Source organism: Leucopleurus acutus (assembly GCF_964270905.1).
Source record: "Leucopleurus acutus genome assembly, chromosome: 9".
Classification (NCBI taxonomy): Eukaryota; Metazoa; Chordata; class Mammalia; order Artiodactyla; family Delphinidae; genus Leucopleurus; species Leucopleurus acutus.
The window spans coordinates 48,372,458-48,386,878 of record NC_139144.1 but is presented as its reverse complement, the minus strand read 5'-3'; positions in this window follow the sequence as shown (position 1 = coordinate 48,386,878).

The window sequence follows — 14,421 nt, the reverse complement described above, 5'->3', positions numbered from 1 at the left end:
TATTTTTTAAAAGAGGTATCTGATGTTATTCAGAATTGAAATAAATCAACCTGAAATACCAAGATTATCATTAATGATCATCAATTAAAATACATAATTTGAAGTTTATCCATATGGAAAACTATACCTACACAATTTAGTGTTTTTGTTGGGTCTGATGGCACAGAAATAACCCATGTTACACATCTAAGATTAAACTGTTTCTTTGCCTTGGCAGATTCTATACTGCTGTGCTTTACTTTGTACAAGAAGCTTTGGGGGAGGGTGAGAGAAGGATTTTGCTTAAACAGGAGAGTAAATAGATGAATAGGCACCTGATATTTACATTACATAATTAAAGGAGAACTACATACCTTATACCTCTTTGTTATAGCTCCTTTCCCCATGGTACCTAATGCAATGCCTATCTTCACAAACATTTGTCAAATAAAAGGCAAAGATCATGAGAGGAAGAAGAACAGAAAAATAACTGTGATGGTGGTGGCAGAAATAATGGTAGCAGAAGAAAAGAGAATGAAGCAGTAATAAATTACAGAAGGACACGTGATCAACATTTTACTATAAACCAAAGGAAAGCAGACTTCAGCATACAGAAGTCCCTTACACCCTTGATTATAGCAGGGGGAGGTGTTGATTTAGCTCAAGTTATAAGGGGATCAAATATATTCTTTGTTCATCCTCTTTCTTTTCAGCAGCTCCCCTCTGCATTCAATTCAGCTCCACTCCCCTGCTGGATCTTGTACCCTGGGCAACAACACTCTGACTCCTCAGAGCTTTTTGAAGCTTTCCACCCTCTATCACATCCCTCAGCCCAGTGGAGGATGGCAGACCTTCAAACCACAGCCAGAGAAGTCACCTCTCTAATTCACAAAATTGCTCTGAATAAAGGAATGCCTTGGTGCCATATCTGTCACCAAAACATTTTATCTTTTTCTAAAAAAGCTTCACTGGTCATCTGGATAGTGTTAAAGAAGAGATGAGGTGGATGGTTATGAAAGATTGCAAAAGGTAAAGAGGCAAATCTTTCCTCCTGTTGCCACCTACCCCCCTCACCAGACATTGAACCTACACTCCCTCCAAGTACTGTTATGCTTCCAAGAGAAGGTAAGATACAGCTCAACAAAGAGATTTGTACTCTATTTGTTGGAAGTGTGCATAAGAAGCTCAGGAGAGAGACCAAAGTCAGAAGTATAAATCAAGGAGTCATCTACCTGGAGACTATCACTGAAGCTCTTGGAGGAGAATAGCATTCCTTTCACTCAGGCATCAATAAAAGATTGATATCAGGAGCTGTGTTGGTTCATAGGGCTGAAGGATGCACCAGTTGGTGGTTCATAGTTTTAGGTCAGTGCAAATTCTATCAAAGAAGAAAAGACATATGACTGATCCTTGCCTTAGAATGGATCATAACATATGGATAAATTTCTCCAAACAGATATACATCAGAAATGAAAGTGAAATCTTAGTGTTTAATGGACCTCTGCCTGAGAAGGCCTTTAGATTCCATGCACTCTAGGTTCTTTTAGCTTCTTGGATTAAATAGAGTAAGTTGTTAACTCTGCTCACACTGACACTAACTTGAGGTCCAGATTCCTGCCGTGGGTGCTGCAGTGAATCATTTTCATCCAGCCTTATTTACTTGGTAGCTGGTTGACCTAGTGCCTTGTTTATACAAGGTGTGAAATGAATAATGAACCTGAAGCATTTCTGGTCTTTGCCATCATCTAACAAATTTTAAAAGTGCATTTGAATGGTAAATAAAATAGTGGCTTATCTTCATTGTTTTATTATGAAACACAGTTTTAACCTAGGTTAAGGCAATAGGGATAAAAGAATGTGTTGGAAAGAGGTCTTTTATACCAAGTACTGTCTTTTACGCTTGCCACTTGAATATTTGATAGCATGATCATAAGAAAGGTTATTAAAGTGAATAATAATAGTTCTGCTGTAGTGAGCTTTTTTAGAGAACATTCTAATTCCCTTAAACCCGCATCATAAATGTGTTTCTATGCACCAAATGTGAAACTGTATTTATACATGTGAAATATTCATCACAACAATGAGTATGTAAACATAAATATTAATGAAGAAATACAGAAACAATTTTATTGATTAAAACTTGTCTTCCCCTCCAAGGATATACTCATTAACATCATTATGCCTATTTAAATGACTATCATTACTACTGAAACCCCAAAATAGAATTTTAAATTTTGAAAATACGTCTATACCCTGACCAACTGGCCGTGGATGGCCAGCTTCTGATTTAGTATGAACATACTCATGGGCTTGTTTTGTCATTCAATTTAGTTTTAGCTTATTTTTTTAACATTTCCCTGTTGCTTTCTGTTTTACAAAGGGAGCTGTGCTCCCAAACAGGTTTGACCCCAAAGTTACGTTGTACTTCAGTCTAAGAAAAAAACAAATGTAAATAAAACATAGGAAAAAAAATTCCGGTAAAAAAAATTGAATGGTATGAAAATGCTGTTCAATTAAATATTTGCATGAGAATGCTAATGAGAATTTAAATGCATTTAAATATAATGGAACCAATATAATTATTTTTTATGACATATAACTAGGTAGAAGTTGAATAAATAAAAATAACTAGGAAATTAAGCCAAGATATAAATGCTATTAAAATATTGACATTCTCACTATTGTTTATAATTGAACAATTGTATATATGTATATAATATTTATGTAATCAATTTTAAGTGAAAATTAATAAATATAAATTATAAAAACTAAACGTTAGTCTTATCAACAAGCATTGTGATCTGGAGCAAGTTATTTAATTTCTGTTTTATCACCTATAAAAGGGGGATAATAAAGTCTACCTCACACAGTAGTTATAAGGATTAGAGATGATGCATGAAAGTACCTATATCACAAGATTCATAGTCATAAAAAAAAGCCAACTCTAACTAGCTTAAACAGAAAAATAATTCATTAAATGTTTTTAAGTAACTACATGAGCTACAGGAAGACCAAAACAAGTACTGAGGTTACATAGCCAGAACCAGGGCTGTAAGTTGGACTGTACAACAGCTGGAGACAGCATTTTGGAGGCAGTGTTGCCATTCCCACTGAGATGGATACAGGGATTTGCATTGACATCAGTGTCACTGGGCACAGGATGCTGCCAATAGAACCTCTGCCTCTGCTACCTCTGGGAAGCAGGATCTATCCTTTGTCAGCCAAACCAGAATACATTTTTTTATGGCAACTTCCTCCATCAGAGTCGGCTTCAGAGACTGACATGGGTGTGTCCAACTGGAGGAGGCTGGGTCACATATTTGTACTTAGAGCTAAAATAAAGTTGGAGAAATGGGTTTCCGGTTTCCATAGTGAGAGGTCTACTCATTGGGTAGAAATTCCCCTAAATTTAAAAGAGATTAAAAACGGAGAAGCCAAAAAGGATGGAAAATATCCACTATAGTCCACTCCTTTGGCATCTCAACTTCCTCATACACCCTTCTTCCTTATACAAACTTTCAAACAAATACGTCTATTATTGTACCCAGCTCTAAGTCCAGGATCTCTGGGGTAAATTTACTCCTCCTTTACTTCACAATCCCATCTTGAATAACAGGAAACCTATGGATTATGAAAATCACCATCAGGGACTTCCCTGGTGGCGCAGTGGTTAAGAATCCACCTGCCAATGCAGGGGACACAGGTTCAAGCCCTGGTCCGGGAAGATCCCACATGCCACGGAGCAACTAAGCCCGTGTGCCACAACTACTGAGCCCACATGCCACAACCACTGAAGCCCATGGGCCTAGAGCCCCTGCTCCTCAACAAGAGGAGCCACTGCAATGAGAAGCCTGCACACCGCAACGAAGAGTAGCCCCTGCTCACCACAACTAGAGAAAGCCCATGCACAGTGATGAAGACCCAACACAGCCAAAAATTAATTAATTAATTAATTTTAAAAATCACCATCAGCATACTCTACATAAAATTATGAGAGACAAGGAGAGGGTAAAAAGAGGAAAACATGTATTTAATATTTAACTATATATATACACAAATATGTATTTAAGTACATATATTTGATATCAGTCCATTTTTCTTCAAGTCACAAGCTATAGTTATTTATGATTTTTTTTACAATGTATATTACATATTTTTGTCCTTAAGCCAGCAACACATCTGGTGGTTGTCTTCCCCTGATGAAGTGACACCAAATTTTACCCCTGAGGGATCTGAATCTATGGCAGTCTTGCCTGAATGAAGCTGTTCTCTGGTTATCCACTAACATTTACCACTGTGCGTGGAAGAACTTCAAGGCCCTCCAGAGGATCCTTGGTTACATCATGCTCTGTCCTTCCTCTCTGCCTTCATTGAATAACAGCAACCCTATTTCCCTTAGATAATCTAAACCAATTCCCCCTACTAAAATATATAGTACAGTTTTCCTGTTAGTACGCTAGCAGGAAAATCTAGGAACTATGTTGGTTTTCTCCAGGTAAAGAAACCACACCTGGAGCAGCAGCTGCAATCGGAATCCTTATCTGATTAAGTGTATGGTAATCTACTCACCTTCTTAAAGTCCGTCAGTCTTCTGTATAGGCCAAATAGGTGAACTGAATGGGAATGTGGCAGAATAATCGCTTGATTAGCTGCAGGTTGTTAATGAGGGCACTCATCTCTGTAATTTTTCCAGAAATGTGAAATTACTTTGGTTTACTATCATGGTATGAAGAGGCAACACTAGAGGCTTCTACTTGCTCTTTCTTACAATGATAGATATCACTCTATAAACCAATAAGGGGATAAATAAACCAATAAGGGGATTCTGCTAATTGCTGAATATGTCTATCCCAACTCTGGAATCTAAGACTGGGAAGATAACCAAGAGGTGCATTTTATAGACTCACAGGACCCACTGTGAGATGGACCTGACCTGAAAGTTCATTAATCATCTGACTTCCATAAGCCATGACTCTAACTGGTGAATCATGACAGTAGAGAAGAGCCAATAAAAAGCCTTCTAAGGATCCTGGTTTTCCCCACATTGATGTATTTTCAAAGCCTTGGTGAAAGGCATATTCCCTGCTTCAACCTGGGAGGGGAGTAGTAGCCAAGCAGTTTGTACATAGTAATTCTCCTCTCCCTAAGCTTTTGCACACTTTTCTCTGCAGTCCATCAAGTGTGTTCTGGCATCTCATCTTCATTTAATGTAAAAAATAGTCAGGTCTAGATTTCAGTCCAACAACCAAGCAAATTCTTAGAGCCACTCTCAGGTGCTTGAGTTAACACACTGATACCAGAATCTCTGGTTGACACAGTCACATCAATAAAACACAGTATTTTTTCCACCCTGGTCTAACACAGTTAGGATTTATTCCCATACATATTACCTATGTTTCTGCTAATACAAATTGACAAAGTCTTGCAATTTTTGACATTTATGGTACTTCTCTCATATCATCTCTTGAACCTGCCTCCTTGAGTATTTGAGCTCTGTTATAGGTCTAGAAACTATGAGAGACAACAAAGTTGAGTTGAGCAGGAACAACGAATGCCTGAACTTTAAAATTCAATACATTATGAGGCTGCGAATTCAATTTGTGTTGTCATTCAGCTACCTGCAAGACCTAGACTATGAGATAAATATTTCTTTCAAGGCAATCATGAAAGCTTTCTATATCTTTACCTAATCCTAATCCTATAAATATAAAGCCCTGGTCCCATCATTTTTTTGAAAGTTCTCCAGCATACTTAGAAGCGAGAATATCACCCACAAATCCTATTCTCTTTATTCCCACTATAATTCTCTGTTGCAGCAACTACCTTGTCATCCTAGTATTCTATCAACATTTGACTCTAGGTGACCACTGATTGATCATTTAAGTATCTGTTTGGCTACCTCATGGCATGGACTACCACGAAGTCAACAACCAGTGGAATGTTAGAGCTTGGGAGGATATCTGTGACGTCCCCCTGACGGTGATTTGTGCAGAGCTCCGTGGACGCTGCAATGTCTACGGGAACCAATGCACTGACCGAGCTGCAGCATCTCATCATCTGACAGCCTTCTAATGATAATAATTTCCACCTCATCCAAAACGTTTCTACATTATTCTCACTGGTAAAATCTAACCCAGAATTTAAAAGGGATTGGTGATAGTGGCGCCACCCTGACAACAAGCAATCCAGCACAGCAAGGAAACTATCCAGTCTCAACAGTGGTGCTGGGAGAATTTATAACCTCAAGTCAAGCCTCACAGCAATCTTTTAATATAGGCTACTTGCACTGGCTAAAACTCTTCTAGTCGGAAATTTGATTTAATACGATCTTGAGGTGGTGATGTGCACAGAAATCAACAGAAGTAGACACAAATCTTCTCCAGACTCAAGCTATAATTCTTCATGACTCATCTGCCTCTTATAGCGGCCAAAACAAAGTGAGATGAAAGGAGATATTATGGGCATCACCATCCCTGTATCTTTCAAGTCTGACAACTTCTGCAATTCTCCCTAGAGATATACTACTGCCTTGGGGTTTCTATTTCTGTAGGATGGGGGAATTCTAATGATGTCCATTTGGCCGTTAATAGTCTCCTTATTCCATAGATCATGGCGCCAGTCTGAGGATTCTGCTTGTTGCTGAAAATGTAATTCAGAAGTTCCCAAACTTTCCTGGTGTACAGTATCCTTGTTGTTACAGTGATTTTTACACAGTGTCTTTAGACCAAAAGAAACACCTAACCATTCTGTTGATCAGGTAGTTACATTTAAACAACTTAATAAGTATTTATGTCCTAACAAGTTGATAGTTGTTTGAAAAAACAGTATACTTTATTGAAAGAAAAACATTTTTATGTTATTCTTGAATAGACAAAACCATTTACTAATGGGATGTGTGCACGTATACGGCACTGCGCAACTTTTCAGACCTTAGGCGAGAAAATGGCGCTCTCATTTCCTGTTCCACATTAATTTCTCCCACGGTACTTGCTTTTTACCACAGCAACTGCAAAAACAATCCGTCTTTCCAAAGAGTTCTATCATCAAAAAATATAGCACAAACTAATGAAACTTTGAATTACCCTGGGCTAACACTTCTCATGATGTGTAACATATGTCAAGTATCACTGTGTTTCCCTCAAAAATTTAAAATACCTGCCATACCTCTGTGACTCAGGATGCCTTGGCACACAGTTTAGGAACTACGGATACAACTAGCACATAGAATAAGCCAGTCTCAGGGGTGTAAACCTAAACCAATCTTATTTTCTCTCACTGACTCTTTGAAATTTACTGCTTGGAGAAATTTTCACCTGTTGCCCCAGAGGGTTTACTATGTTCTAAGTATGTTACAATATTAACTAATTTAATCTTCAAACCCAAAGTAGTCACCACTATTGTTATTCCCAATTTACAGATGATAAAACTGAAGCACAGAGAAGTAAGTAACTGACCCAAGATCAACACAGCTGCTAAGTGGTCAATCTGGAATTCAATCCCAGATAACCCTTTGGTTCCAAAGTCTAATACCTTTAACCACCACATCATGCTGCCCCTTTAACGCGAAGTCATCACTTCTACCCTCATTGAGCAGAGACAGCAACAACACACTGGACACTGGGTGTTACCATTGAAACCTCTGCCACCACTGCCTCAGGAAATTGCAGAGGCAGCAATACCCACTGCCATGCAAGCAGAATGGATTTTGTTTGGCACCTGTTTCTTTCATCACTTAATGCGACTGGTAGAGCCTAAGTCAATGGTCAAATCCCTGCACCCTAATGAAATGGAAGAGGGGAAAGAGATTTATATTCTACAGTGGGAGGTAGAGGCTCATCAGGATTGGAATTTGCCACATACAAAAAGGGTGTGAACGTCCAGAAAGAAAGGCAAATGCCTTCCATAGCACATAATACTACATCTTACACAGAAGTAAAGATACAGGTGAAGTATTAACAGTAACCGTTATTGCCAGTTAATTATGTTAAACAAGGAATGTGTGTTCTTATATGGTGTCTAGATCTTATTGTGATGAATCTACACGTATTTATGCTCTTAACTTCACAAAATGAGTTTTCTATCCATAACTTCCACTAACACCCAGGAATATGCGTTATATTGTTTCTTTCATTAACATTCACCAAGCCTACACAAGCTTAGACTTAAAAAAAAAAGATATAAAAATGCATCAACCCACATGCTTTTAAAAAGAAAAAGAAGTTCCTCTCTCCTCCCCATGGTGATTCCCTCTCCTCCACACTTTTCAAAATGTTGATCCAAATATAGATTTAAATGATTTCTCAGGGCATAACATATTGCATTCTGAGATATTATCAACATGCTCATGCTCTCCTCAAACTATATTAATGGAAACTGACCCAAAAATAAGGTTATTAGTCACAGGAGCTAATTTTAAGTTTTAAGATATCTTTATAATTGGTGAGTCAAGTATTAAAGAAAAATCATAATCAGAAATAACAAAAGAACTAAAATGTTTAGGTGTGTTTATATGTAAATACATGCACACTAAGTAGAGAAAGAGAGAGACTAAAAACATGAAAATGGGAAAATGCACATTTTTTTATAGAGCTTCATGAAGAACATTGCTGAATCAGACCAAAAGTTCAACCAGCTTGGTATCCTGTCTCAACTGTAGCATGACAGTTCCCTCTATGACATGGCTGACTTGCCAGGCCCACTTGAATTTCACAGACCTCACATTTAAAAGCAGGTAGAATATTATCTATAGGAAAATGTTTTCACATCTGTTCAAATACAATTAATTAATAATTATTAATTTTATAAATCAAAATGTTATCAACTTTAAAAAAGGACTCCAAAAGTCACTGATAGCATCATGATTCTTGAGAAACACTTGAAAAGCCTGAAAGGTCTTAATCACTGCTTCCTGTAAGATGGATGAGATAACAGCCTAAATAATTTAAAGAGATTATATAAAGAGGCAAGAGATACATTCATTTGCTTTTCTCCCAGGAAAAGTAACGCTATACATAGCTACTTACCACTCACAGTCACATTTCTTGTACAGAAATGATGATCTGACCAGAACCAGTATGCCCCAACTATCCTATTCACATCCTTCTTCTCACTACTCTCTTCCATCTCCTTTCCCTTCTCTTCCGAGATCCATCACACATGATACCCTTGATCTACCCAGATCCTTCCTCCACAGGGCCACCCTAGATAATGACTCATCTGCTTCCTTGCCAATTCCTCTATCAATACCCTTCCCTTCCCATCCCCACCATAAAAACTTTTCTGTCCTTAGACTGCTGTCTTAGGAATTTACTCTCTGCTCTTCTAGAACAGGTAAGTAACCAACACATTAGTGAGGGCTAAATTGTTAGTGGCAAATAATGCTCTGGTCAATTACTCCTCCAGAAGAGCTGCATCCTAAAAGTGAATGCCTGAGTCTCCGTAAGACCTTCCCTGATTCCCCTGGCTGAACTTTATCTATTATCTCTATTATAGCACCTAAATGTGACATTTTTCCACCTTACATTACAAAGTTTATGAGCATATTCATCTCCATTCTTAATTTATAAGATACAAGCTGACACCCAGAACAGATTTTATATCCCTAAAAGATACAGCAATGACTTCATTGACTTGTATTGACCCTACGAATAAAGCCTGATGGAGGAAGCAGGTTTTTTAGAGTGCCTCAATTCACACCACTATACTATCCCTGCATAAAACCCACTCTGGAATTAGGCAGTGGGTGGAACTGACAGTTGGACTCCATTGCCTGTGTCTTTTCTCCACGAGCAGTATTTACATCTATAGGTGTGAAGCTTCTCTCCTCTACTCAGCAGATAGGCTAGTCAATGTTGGGCTGACATGGGGGAAACAGTGAGGAAGAGAGGATGTGTGGGAAATAGAAAGGTCCCAAAAGGGCCTACAAGAGAAGATTGCAGGGGAAAGAAGAGAGAGAAAATGGATGATATCCTACAATCTTTCTACTTCTAGGAAACTATTGAAAATGACAAAGTGGGAAAACAAGTGCTATAAAAAGTGCCAAATATTCCTTACCACTTGTTTAGCAAAACCATGTCCAAGAGGCTACTGAGTCATGGTTTCCTGGTTGTGAAAAATGATGTGATAAGAAATCACTCCCACAGAACTGGTCAGACACTTAACTTTCATAGATAAAATTCACAAGATTCTCACGGCATGACATATCGTATCATGTTAATATGCAGAAGGGGCTGCTGAAATGATAACATTTGCTGCTTAAATTTGAGAAAATCCCATTATTACAAGACATATTTCTTTCCATTTATACAAGTGCCTTTCGGGGAAATATTCACAGTCTAAAATTAAAGCTGCCAGATCAAATGACAAGATCTAGGTAGTTAATTGGACACAGATGAAGGGAGGGGATGAGAAGGAAGAAGAGGACAAGAAGAGAATTGGAGAGGAGGAGGAGAAGAGGAGAACGGAAAAAATCTAGAGTACCTTTAAGCATCTAAAATATTTCTAGGAACAAGAATTCTTATGTTTTAGACACATGTCTGTCATATTAATAATTATTTTGAAGTGACTTAGTTCTTTGTAAATGCTGCAAAGAATATAATCTGTACCTGTGGTGAAGGCAAACCTGCTGCTTTACAAACACTGAGAAGGTGGTCAGCTTTCCTACTTGGCTACAGGATGCATCAAAGAGATGCTGAAAAGATACCACTCTGCCCATAGAGGTCTGGCATTCCAGAAAACTTGGAAATAGGAGATTAGAAAAAAAGAAAGAAAGAAAAGAAAAGATGTTAGGAAAGCTCTGTAGTGAAAGGCAATGCATACAACATGATGCTCTAAATAAGCAATCTATCTAGAGGTCCAGGGAGAGCCAATTATCAGGGAATTTATTCATTCATCCTTTTATTCATTCATCCATTAATACGTATATCCAACTAGTCACTCATTCAACATGTATTTTTTGAAAGCCCTCTACATGCCTGGTTCTGGAAATACTGTACTGAGTAAAGCAAACACAGTCATGGAGTATATATTTTTCATTAGATAGTAGGGTTTTGTTTTTGCTCCAAGAGAAATTATGGAGAAAGAATATATTTTAGCCTTGTCATTAAATGGCAGAGTATAGCACACACTTGATGAACCCCTTGGAGATGTTAATTGGACTTTGTGTCACTAGGAACGTGATAAATTGATGTTGTAACAGAGTACATTGCCAGTAATTATAACTGGCCTCCCTCATAAATATTTCAGAAACCATTCTTCAACTGAAAAGGAAAAAAGGAACAGAATTTTAGAAAACAAAATTTCTTAAACTGAAAGATATATGAAGAGGATTCATTTCCTACTCACTCTCAAGCAAATCATTCACGTGAACGTCAATGGTAACAAAGAATTACCAAACTTTGTTCTCTGTCTCTAAGGATTTTACATTTTAAATGTTGAGTTTCAAAGTAAATGGAAACCCGAGAAACTCTTTTAAAGGGCGTAAGTAAGCAAAAACAAGACTATGCTTTATAAATCTTCATGACACCCTTCACATACTACTTTCCAACCACACTACCTCTCAAACCAATTTTAAATCTCATACACCTCTTAATTTCTTTGAGGATTTATTGCCATGAAATTCAATGTAGGACTTCCCTGGTGGCGCAGTGGTTGAGAGTCCGCCTGCCGATGCAGGGGACACAGGTTCGTGTCCCGGTCCGGGAAGATCCCACGTGCCGGGGAGCGGCTGGGCCCGTGAGCCATGGCCGCCGAGCCTGCGCGTCCGGAGCCTGTGCTCCGCCATGGCAGAGGCCACAACAGTGAGAGGCCCGTGTACCGCAAAAAAAAAAAAAAAAAAATGTATTTAACCCTCAGATCATGTCTGTGTACTAAGTGAAGCTTAAAATCTAAGACCAGAGAGTGCTCACTGGTCCGTCTTTAACCTAGAATTCTAGCAGTGTAAACAAATGTGGTATCTCTATAAACACCCTTCCTCCTAGGTTTAGCTATTTTCCAGTCACCTATCCAGCCATGCTTTTCATAGCCCTAACATGGTACCCTGTCATCCCTTATAGTGGCTTCACCTTATTCCCAGCTCTCCATCTTTTCCTGTGCTCCCCTCAGCATTTGGAGTGACCTATCCCTCCCTCTCCACACCTTTAGTTTCACAACCCATTCTTCCTTCAAGGTCAAGCTTAAATACTATAGCCCATGAACCAAAGGTCTGGCCTGATTTGGTTAACAATGATTCCTCCATTATGTTTGAATTCCTGTAGCATTTTTGTTTGTACTCTACACTTGGATACTTGGCCAAATATTGACAGCCTCTGCTCTTTGAAGAGGAGGAACTATTTCAATTAATTAATGAAATATAATAGCATAGAAATTCTTGACCCAATACTTACGCCTACATTTCAGAAGGAAAGTGAGTCATACTTACAGGAAACACCTGACTTTTCTCCACCCTCCCTCTTTTTAAAAATCTGACTCTAGCACACAACAGGAAATACTGAACATAAAAGGTGAAGGGTCCTCTATCCTTCCTTATTGCAAGTAATTTGTCCTTGTTCTAAGTATGATCTAACTCAATCACTGAATTATTTAAACTAAACTTGCCTATGGAAATTATGAAATAAGCAAAGTTGGCTCACAATGCAACTCACTTTTTAAAATCTAGACTCCAAGTCAATCTTTCTTACCAGGGATCTAGAAATCAGACAAGTATCTGCTGATCTAACTAATCCACTCTAGTGAATGCAGTCTTGAGCCAATGATCAGGGAAGAGTCCCTTCTCTTTTCCAATTACCTTAACTAGTACTTTTTTCCCAGATAACAGTGAGTAAATGTCTAGATCTCCACTAGAATGGCATTAAGCAGAAAGAGTTTTCAATAAAATCACTCTCTTTGCTACTGAAGGCAGCATTAAGGAACAATAATAGCTGAGACTGAACACTTGCATACGTTAGCTCATTTAATCCTCTCTCAACCCTTTAATGCAGATCCTACTTTTAATGCCCAACCACCCTGGCTCCACATAGCCCCAGTCTATCCACAGCACAGCAGTCAGAGTGACTTTTTAAACCCAGATTATGTCACTGCTCTGTTCAGAAACCCTCAGTGGTGCTCAGTCTCTCTGAGAGTAAAAGCCAAAGCCTTACAATGGCCTACAAGTTCCTCCAGCATCTGACCCTCCGCTGTGAAGGGTCAGTGAAGAAGCAGACTTCACTTCTACTACTCTTCCTTCCTGGCTCCACTCCAACCACCCTGGCCTCCTTGCTGTCCTTCGAACACAGCAGACACCCACCATCCTCAGGCCCTTTGCACCAGCACTTCATATGCTCCACTGGTACCTTTGCAGTGATACCACCCTTTTGAAAATTGCAACACCCATTCCTGCCCCCGCAGCATTCCCTGTTTCCTTTGCTCTATTTTTTCCCTAACAATGATCATCTTTTTAGATACTATATTATTCATTTGTTTGTGAGCTTATTCCTTTATTAGGTTTTTTAATTAAACTTTTTCTTTTGAAATAATTATAGATTCACATGTAGTTGTTAGAAATAATACAGAGATCCCATATACACTTCACACAGTTTCTCAAATGGTAACATATTACAGAAGTATAGTACAATATCACAACCAGGATATTGACATTGATACAGTCAAGATACAGAATAGTTCCACCACCAGAAGGATCCCTCCTGTTGCATTTTTATATTCACACCTTCTTCACTTCCGCCACTGCTTTCTCCCTGACCCCTGGCAACCACTAATATGTTCTCTATTTGTTAGGTTTTGTTTGTTTTTTCCCCACTGTAGGATGTAAGTTCCACAAGGACCAGGGTGAATGATTGTATGGAATGTATGGAAGAAACTGAGAGGTTAAGAAATGTGTCCAAGGACACAGAGCTGATAAGAGGCTGAAGTAGGATTTAAACCATCTCTGCACAATCCAACCTCTAAGTAACACCAGAGTGACTAAGGCTGAATTCCTCAGGAGCAGATGCTGACACCAAGATTCACGTATAAGTGGATTATTAGGGAAATGTTCCCAGAAGAAAGCTATAAAGGAGCAGGGGAACAGGCAGGGAAGAGAAAGTAGTCAAGAAGGGTGAGATCTCAGGCAAAGTGTAGCTTCTGCCTGATCCCATAGTGGATCTCTGGAGTATAAGTCAAACCTGAACTCAGAGTATTCCTAGTCAAACCCAAAGCAAGGGAGCTGGCCTTTAGCTGCCCTTCACTTGGTAGACATTGGTCAAGGGCTGGGAATGGATGAAGTGTACATTCTCAAGTACTTCCTTCCAACACTCTATGCTTAAGGGCAAAGCTGCTCCAGTATGCTGACAACAATTAGGGTTAGAAGATAGGTGTTAGAAGGGAAAGTACACCACAGGGCAAGAAGGCTGGGTGGGGATAGGGGACCACTAACTTGTCTACTAAGTGGTCCTTCAATGTCTCTCATAA